The sequence below is a fragment of the Pteropus medius genome, unplaced genomic scaffold, assembly GCF_902729225.1.
Source record: "Pteropus medius unplaced genomic scaffold, Ma_sr-lr_union100, whole genome shotgun sequence".
NCBI lineage: Eukaryota > Metazoa > Chordata > Mammalia > Chiroptera > Pteropodidae > Pteropus > Pteropus medius.
Window position 1 is genome coordinate 8,302,651 of NW_024353517.1, and position 9,067 is coordinate 8,311,717.

The following is a 9,067-nucleotide window of genomic DNA, read 5'->3' on the forward strand; positions in this document are numbered from 1 at the left end:
CTCCCTTCCCAGTTTTTAGTCTCAAAACCAAAATACTTTCTATAAGTCAACTCATTTTGAGCTCAATTAGAAACCTTTCTATTGGAGGTTCTTTTTCTTTCAATAATTGTTTATCAAAAAGAATGTCTTTGGGCCCCCATGAACATGACACTGGTAAACTCTTTGTAAGTCTATTAAGCATCCACACTGCCCATCTTCTAGGAAGTGATTATGTCTAAAATGCCCAGAATTATATTTTATAGATAGTAGAGCATAATTGTAACACTTGCTTGGTAAAAAGGACACAGTAACCAGTCAGCTAGTCAGTTATCATACTTCTGGAAATTTTACCTCTCCTCAAAACAACTTTGAACCCAAGTTAAAAAAAATCAAGCCATTTAGGACTAGAAATTACTTTCACAAAGTCTCGCCTCCTATTTCTTGAGCTCTTATTAAATTATTACTGGCAATTATATTGCAATGTAAAATGTATCCTACATGGAGTCAAACAGTTGGATTTCAAGTTCTATAGTTAAAACTTGCTGACTGCATGGATTTATAAATATAATCTACTAATCTGGCCTTGCATTTACTTATTTGTAAAGTGTAGATAATATCTACCACTCAGATTTGCTCTGATGATTAAACAAAATAATGTATATTAAAGTATTTTATAAGTTGTGAGCTGCCATATAAAAATATTTTGCCCTTCCAACGTAATATATAATTCTTGATTTACTTGGCCACCTGTTTGTCTGCTCACAAAAATAAAGGCAGAAAACAAGAAGGAAATGAGATAAAGAGAAATATTCTTAATGAGAAGTAAAATTATTGTAAAAAAAATGCCAACTGACCACTTAACATTAGAGAAGATATTTAAGCCCCCAAGGACAAACTACTTGCTCAATACCCACATAATGAAAATTCAGCAAAAAAAATGGACCAGTGCCCTATGTTTAGAAAACAATTAAAGAAGTTATTACTTTTCAAAAGAAAATTAAAAGTGTAAGTTTGAACTTCTGAAAAATTCAATTATATGAAATACCATATTCTCAAAGATTTTGAATAAATGAAGTCTCATTGAATCTAGTAATGAGTCACCTTTTAAAACTCCTCATGAGAAGACAGTTTGAATCTCTTTAAAATCAGAATCATTTATGGGATATATGCTCATTGATACTGTCTTCTCTGTTAGAAATTATTTCTTTGTACCACACAGAAATGAATTCATTGGACAGATAAAAAGGCGTAAGTGAGTGGAAAAGCAGATAAAAATAGAGAAATGAGCCTACTTGGCCTATTTCTCACTTTAGTCAATGTGGGCTTCTTTACTTTTTTATCTGATATGTTTAATTGAATTGTGACAGTTACTCCCATAACCAAAAGAAACACCAGAGCTTAAAAAAGGTATACATTTGAAAGAGGTTAAAAGTTGATTTATCCCACAAGAGAGAAATTAACACATAAGCACAAACTTTGTTTTATTCTAACATTGATAAATACTTGGCAGAGATAAAATAATCTCTTAGTTATTGATAGTCAGTAGATAAAATAATCTCTCTTAGTTATTGATAGTCTACTATCTATGCGTGTGTTTATAAAAAAAAAGGCTAAAATTATTTTAAAAAGTGGTTTAGTATTAAAACATGTTTTAAAACAAGGTTGTTTTCAAGGTGAGCATGTTAAAAGCCTTGTGATAAAAGATTTCACTAAACTATGGTACATAGTGTAAAAATCTTAGAGACTTAGGAAAATTGAATATAAAGTATATTAAGGCAATGGTGGAGGATGAAAGGTTTAGAAAAACAAAAGAGCTTAGAGCCAGACCATGTGGAAACTTGAATATCAGACTAAAGCACTAGGATTGTTAAATTGTTAAAATAAAATAGAAACAATTAGGAAATTTTGAACAAAGCCAGAACAGCATCCAGTCAATATTGTTAAAAAATTAATCAATTGGCATAACATGCATAGATTAAGAAAAGGTGGGGGAAATGGGAAACTGGGTGGAGGTTTTGCAATTGCTCAAAGAAGAAATAATTGTACTTCCTTTAACATAATAATTGAGGAAATGGAGAACGAGGGATAAATCTCCTTTTTTTCTCATTTTCCCCTACTGCTGCCAAATCAACAGGATTTGGCAACTGGTTAGACATTAAATGCTAAGGGAGACGAAGTCAAAGATTACATCAATATTTCAATAATGGGTGACTAGAAATCGTAACTCTATTGGAGTTTATAACTACCTCCATTAAAACCCTTATGATTGATATGGAATGTATGATTTCTAAGGCGCTACAAAGTAAATGTCATCTCTGTGGTATGATCATATTGATTATTTCCGAGGCATTTATATACATTCATTGCAATGCAAATTCGTTTGAGCCTGTCAGCCCCTAGTGATTATTAACAGAGTATAAAATGACATTTGAAGTACCTGTATTAATTGTAGATAGAAAGATCTGTGATTTCCTAGTCAACCAAAATAGTACAGTTTTGATTGTGAAAATTCATTTTGCAAAGCATTTATATGCACTGTTATTATTTATAGATTGCTTATACATGTTAATATGAAATGTGAAAGATTTCAGAGTATCACTTAAAATAGCATTTGTCAGCTTATTTGAAATATCATTATTTCTAAGTTTTTGTTTTTTGTTTTTTTTTTATAAAATCAAGTGTTTATTTAAGACTACAACCACAAGATTCTGTTTCCCTCTTTGTTACAGTGCTTTTCTGTGATGCCTGACACACTTTTATCTTCTTTTCCTTTGCAACTGAGTAGATTAAAACATCACATTGGAGATCAAAGAAAAATGAGTCCTTTTTGGGATATATGAATTGTCAGTTCTCATAAAAGCAAAGTTTTTCTAAGGAATCTGTTCTACAGCTCTGTCCCGTCAGGATAAAGAGCCTCAGACTTGTGGAAGCCTTTAGAAATATTAGGTCACTTATGGAAAAATAATTAGAACTGTCCCCCAAATTAGATAGCCTACATTTTTAAAAGTAAATTGTAGAACACTTCTAGAAAAAAACAAAAACCTTTTAGTGGATATGCTTAATTTATTAGTTAGAGGCTGTTGTTAATGGAAAGCATTTAGAAATACCAGCAGAAATAAAGGTTCTTGATTTCAAATCTACTCCAATATCGATTGGTGTGTGATCTTGAGGATGTCAATTCTCCTCTAAGAACTTCAGTTTCTGAAAAATATAACCTTAAAAACTATCATATGAAAATAAAAATTAAATTGTTAAATCATTAATAGATATAGAGGTATAATGTATTAAAAGGATATTATTCCAATGAAGACAGGCATCGAATTTGTCTATAAAAACTGGAAACATGAACAATATAAAAGCATGCGCATATAAAGCTCTCTATACATTTGTATGTATAAACAAACACTAATTATTAAAAGCTAAAAATAATGTTATTTCATCAAAATTATCATGAGGAGAATGAAAAGGCATATCACACATGGGGAAAGGCATTTGTAATATAAATATCTGAGAAATACTTATTCTGATTATGTCTGAAAAAACTTATTCAAGTAGTCAAGCACAAAGCAATGCTCAAGTTTATTAAATGGCTAAAAGATCTGAATAACTATATTACAAAAGAGGATATTCAAGTACCTAATATGTATATTAAAAACTAATTAACATTATTATTCATTAGGGGAATGCAAATTTAAATCACAATAAGATACCAATATATACTCAATAGAATAATTATTTTTTTTTAATTAACAATACTACGTGTTGGTGAGAATGCAGAGCAACTAGGACTCTTATACATTGCTTCTGTGAGTTATATTCACTAAGACACATTGGAAAATTGGCAGTATCGGCTAAGACTAATTATATGCCAACCCCATGACCCAGCATTTCCACTTGGAGGTACATTTCCAAGAAAAGAAAGCATATATGTTCATCAAAAGACATTAAAAAGAATATTACTGGAAGTTTTATTTATAACTTCCCTAAAATGAAAACAATCCACACATACTTCAAAAAAGGAACAGACTGGACATAATCAAACAATGGGATACAAAGCAGTAAAAAAAAGGAATGGACTACTGCAACAGATAGATAATCTCACAGACTAAAAAGAAAATGAAGGTGAACACAAAACACTATATTCTGTATTATTTCATTTATTTGAAGTTCAAGGATAGACAAAATTGAGGATTTCCACTATGTTGTATTATAAAGTACAAAGTTGCAAGAGAAAATTGCCTCCAGTCTGACAATAGGAACAAACCAGATAAGAGACAAAATTAAAGCTTTTTCAAAATCCGCCAAATAACTCACTAGACTCAATATAAAAGTGTACTCATGGTTACGATTTATGTTGTAAAAAAAGGATACAAAGGAAGATCAGCTAAGGAAAAATGTATAGGTGAAATCAGGTGGGAATCAGAAGTAAGCTTCCAAGAGTCCTCTCCCAGCGCAGAACACTGGATGTGCTTAGTTCTCTCAGCTATAAGTTGTGGCAACATGTATGAAATGTCTGCCAGGAAAGCTCATTAATGATTCAGTTTCCATGGTTTTTGTTGGAGGCTGGTCACATTAAATTTATGGAGTGTGAGTAAAGCAAATTTGCCTCCACAATGTGGTGGGCCTCGTCCGATCAGTTGAAGGTCTGAATAGAACAAAAGGTGATCTTCCCCAAGGAACAGGGACTTCGGCCAGGAGAATTCCTTCAGATTTCCCCTGAAACACTGCCTAAGTGATTCTGGATTTAAATTGCAAAGCTTTCTTAGGTCTCTAACCTTCCAGTCACCCCCATTAGATTTGGACTTGCTAAGTCTCAAGCAAATTGCTTAAAATCCCAGTTTCTATATATACACATCCTATTGGTTCTGTTTCTTTGGAGAATCCTGACTAATACAATCAGTAAAGTTGAAGAAAGACCAATGGAAATTAACCAATCAGAACAACAGGGAAAAAAAATATATTTTTAAAAATGAACAGTCCATCGAAGGACACTATCAACAAAGTGAAAGGTAATCCACAGAATGGGAGAATATATTTTCAATCATATATCTGATAAGGTATTAATATCCAGAATATATAAATAATTACTAAAAACTCAATAACAACAAAAAAAAATCAAACAAGCCAATTAAAAAATGGGCATAAAACTTGATTAGATATTTCTCCAAAGAATATGTACAAATTGTCAATAAAAACATGAAAAGATACTCGACATCACTAATCAGTAGGAAAATACAAATCAAAACCACTGGGAAATAAATTTTACTTTATACCCATTAAGAGGGCTATTCCAAAACAAACAAAAAAATCCATAAAGTAACTAATGTCAGTGAGGATGTGGAGTAATTGGAATCCTTATGCATTACTGGTGGGAATGTAAGATGGTGCAGTTGCTTTAGAGAACAGTACGGTATTTCTTCAAAAAATTAAAAATATAATTACCATATGATCAAGCAATTTCACTTCTGGATATTTATCAAAAGAATTAAAAACAGGCCCTCTAACAGATATTTGTACACTTGTGTTCCCATCAGTATTATTTATAATAGCCAAATGATGGAAGCAATTCAAGCGTCTATCGACCCTTGAATAAATAAACAAAATATGGTATACAGATACAATGGAATATTCTCTATTATTATTTTATTATTATTATTGTTATTATTATTATTTTTCAGGTGATGTCAAAGTCTTAGGAAGATTTGGCAGTTTGGAGGACTGTGTCCTGAATTTTGAGTTTGGCTAAATCTGTGTAATAATTATATAATTTAAAAAATTATGTGTTATCATTTTAGCACTCTCTTTCACTCTCAAATAAAGATATTTAGGGTAAAAATGGTCATTCTACTATAAGGCACCTAGAATTTTTTTGTCTCTATATGCTCTTTTACATATCATGTAAATTATTGCATCCTTTACTTTTACAAATTTCTTTGTGCTATGTGACAAAATAAAATTTAGAGTCTCTCTGTGTCTATCACTCAGTCTTTCTGCTGCTCTCCCACTCTCTCTCTCTCTCTCTCTCTCACACACACACACACACACACACACAAACAAATTGGTTCTCCAAAATACTATGAAAAATACTATGGAAATCTTATTAGACAGCAAACTTAAGCAACGTATTTAAGAGGACCAGGAAAAATTTTATTTCCAAACCTTAACAATTTTATAAAATAAATAATTTTTATATCAGAAGGCAGGGCAGGTCTATAAATGAAAATGATTTCCCATGAGACATAACAAAGGATAATTTTCCTGTAGCACAGAAAACTTTAGGGTTTGGACTTTTTTTTAATTACAGTAAATTAATTAACTGCAAATTTTTCCTGGTTAAGTTTTTCATATACTCACATATTTCCAGTTATTTCTGCCATTAAATCTTATTTAAATATCATTTATGACTATATCTTTAAGACTAGAAATTTGGAGGATTTGTGACTAAGCATGGGTGTTGGCCTTATTCACCCAATTGTCATTTAAATACCTATGAAGATTATAAAAATTAAAGATGAAAACACCAAAAGACAGAGTTTATTTGGCTTAGAGGTGTTGGGTTGAGAAGCATTTTCTTTAACAATAAATTACATGAACCAGATGAAAGATGATCTCCCAGAAGATAGCAAACATTGTGGCTCACTTTTATTCTGAAATATTTTTCAGCTCAAAGAAAGAGAAACTTGTCTTGATTCCAAGAAAGTTCTTTTTTTTTGTTTTTTTCCGAAAACATTATTCTATATTTCAGAGCCGAAAATGTGTGTCCTCTAAAAGTAACTCAAGCAAGGACTTGGAATACAAAAAATTGCCCAATTAGTCATATTAAAAATATATTATCTAGTGCTACTAACAGTATGTAAAAATCAACACATTTTTGCATTGTGGGTGACAATATTTAGTTATATAATCTTTTTGGAAAGCAATTTGCCAATATGCTAAAAAACTTTAAAATATGTTCTTATCTTTTAGCCCAGGAATTACCGTCTGGAAAATTGGATTAAACAAAATAATTCTAATTATGGGAAATTATTGCAAAAATATGCTACTTACTGCAATATTTATAATAACAAATAGTTTAGAAAAACAATTATTAAACTTAGTAAGGTTAAACCTGAACTTTCAATCTTCCTCCTAAAATCTGGTCCTTCTGAAATTATCAATTTAGTTAAAAGAAACTAAGGCAAATGGAGACCTAAAATCACTTTAGTCAGAAAATTTGCTCTCATACCTGGCTCCTTCCAAAGTTCACATCCACTTCATCACCAAATGTTCCTGGACACACTTTTGAAAAGTTTATAATCACAATCTTCATTGCTCCCGCTGTGGTCCAAGTTATATCTCCTCAAGCCTATATTTCTTACATTGTCTCCTACATAGTCACTTCCTTTTTTAATCCCTCTATAATTAATCTTCAGGGAAGCAGCCAGAGTAATACTATTGAAAGGTAAGTTAAATCATGCCAGCATTCAACTCAAAATCTTCCAGTGGCTCGCCAACTCTCTATGAGTAACAGTTAAAATCCTTAGTCTGTAACTCTCCAATAGAAATGTAAAGTTAGCCATGATTTTCTAGTAATTGCTTTCAAAAAAAAAATAAAAAGAAATCGGTCAGTTAACTTTTCAATATATTTATTTATCTTAATTTAGCCAATATGTTATTGTGTCAATATATAATCAACATAACAATTTTTAATGAGATATTTTACAATTTTTGTACTAACTCTTTCATACTAAAAGCCAGTTTGTATTTCACACTTAAATAACACATCTCAATTCAGACAAGCAAGTTCAATAGCCACATGTATCTAGTACTACCATATTTAAAACATACAATTATAAAGTCCTATTTGATTTACCACTTGCCCTCAAAACTCATCTCCTAATACTCATCTCCTCGCTCATTCTGCTGGAGACATAAGATTTCTTGCTATTCCTGTCACTTTCTTAGTGAATTTTCCCTAACTACCTTCTTTAAAATGGAACTCAAGTCTCCAGTGCTCTGTCCTATTTGTTTTATTTTTTTCTATAGCATTTATTACCTTCTACTATGTAACATTCTTTATTTTTTCTGTGTTTATATATTTTTTTGTATTCTATTACTAGAATTTAAGCTCCAGAAGGGCAAAATAATGTTACCTCTTTTGATCACTGCTTGTATAAACGTTACTACAAGAGTGACTAGAACATAGACAGTACTAAATATAAACTTTTGTTAAATAAAGAATTTGCATTCATATCATAGTTTATTAGCCAGATGCTAAAGGTCTAGACAAATATTACCTTCTTCCAGACATTGTGGGCTACATTTTACCTTTGGAGTTTGGCCAAAGCTAAAGGAAGAGATTGAAATTTCATCATTTAAACTAGAGAACATAAATTGATCCTAAGTAAAGAATAATTATTTAAATAATATTAACATACATGTTTTCAGAGGTGAATTTCTGATATAGTAACTTGAGGGGCATGTTACTAGTCTGAACATGCTTCCTTTTTTCTGCATTTTAATATATTCTATATAATTCCAAAAATATACCCAAGAAAAGGAGCACATAAGCTGATGCTCTGCTCGTGAGATGACACATGTATTCCTCACTGTAATAATTTCAAGTTTTATTTTTCCTAAATTAATAGTTTCTTCAAAGTTGGAAAGTTGTCACTCAGAATAATCCTAATCATTTATTTATTTATCAACCCCATTTTCTTTGATTTTTCCCCCAAGTTTTACTAAGCAATTGAGGTTAGCGCCGAAATTTGTTATCAGCTGGTTTTTATATAGCAAGGACCGACTGTTGCCACTGGCAACATGGACAAGCATCAGAAATTAGCATAGAAGTCAAGGAGTTAAGTTTACCAAGAAATATAAGATTCATAGAGAAAATATTAAAAAGTATCTAGGTTGAGTCATTTCCATAATATCTCTTTAGTTCGCTCTAAGAGAACCCAAGTATTTTCCTTGATTACTTAGGCAAGGTGAAAAAAAAAAAACCAGCATTTTAAAGATATTCAATGACAGATGTTAAGCTTTTATTTGTGTGTATGTGTGAATGTACTTAGCATATAAAATAAGCATTAAAGATCATTTTTCAGAGTTA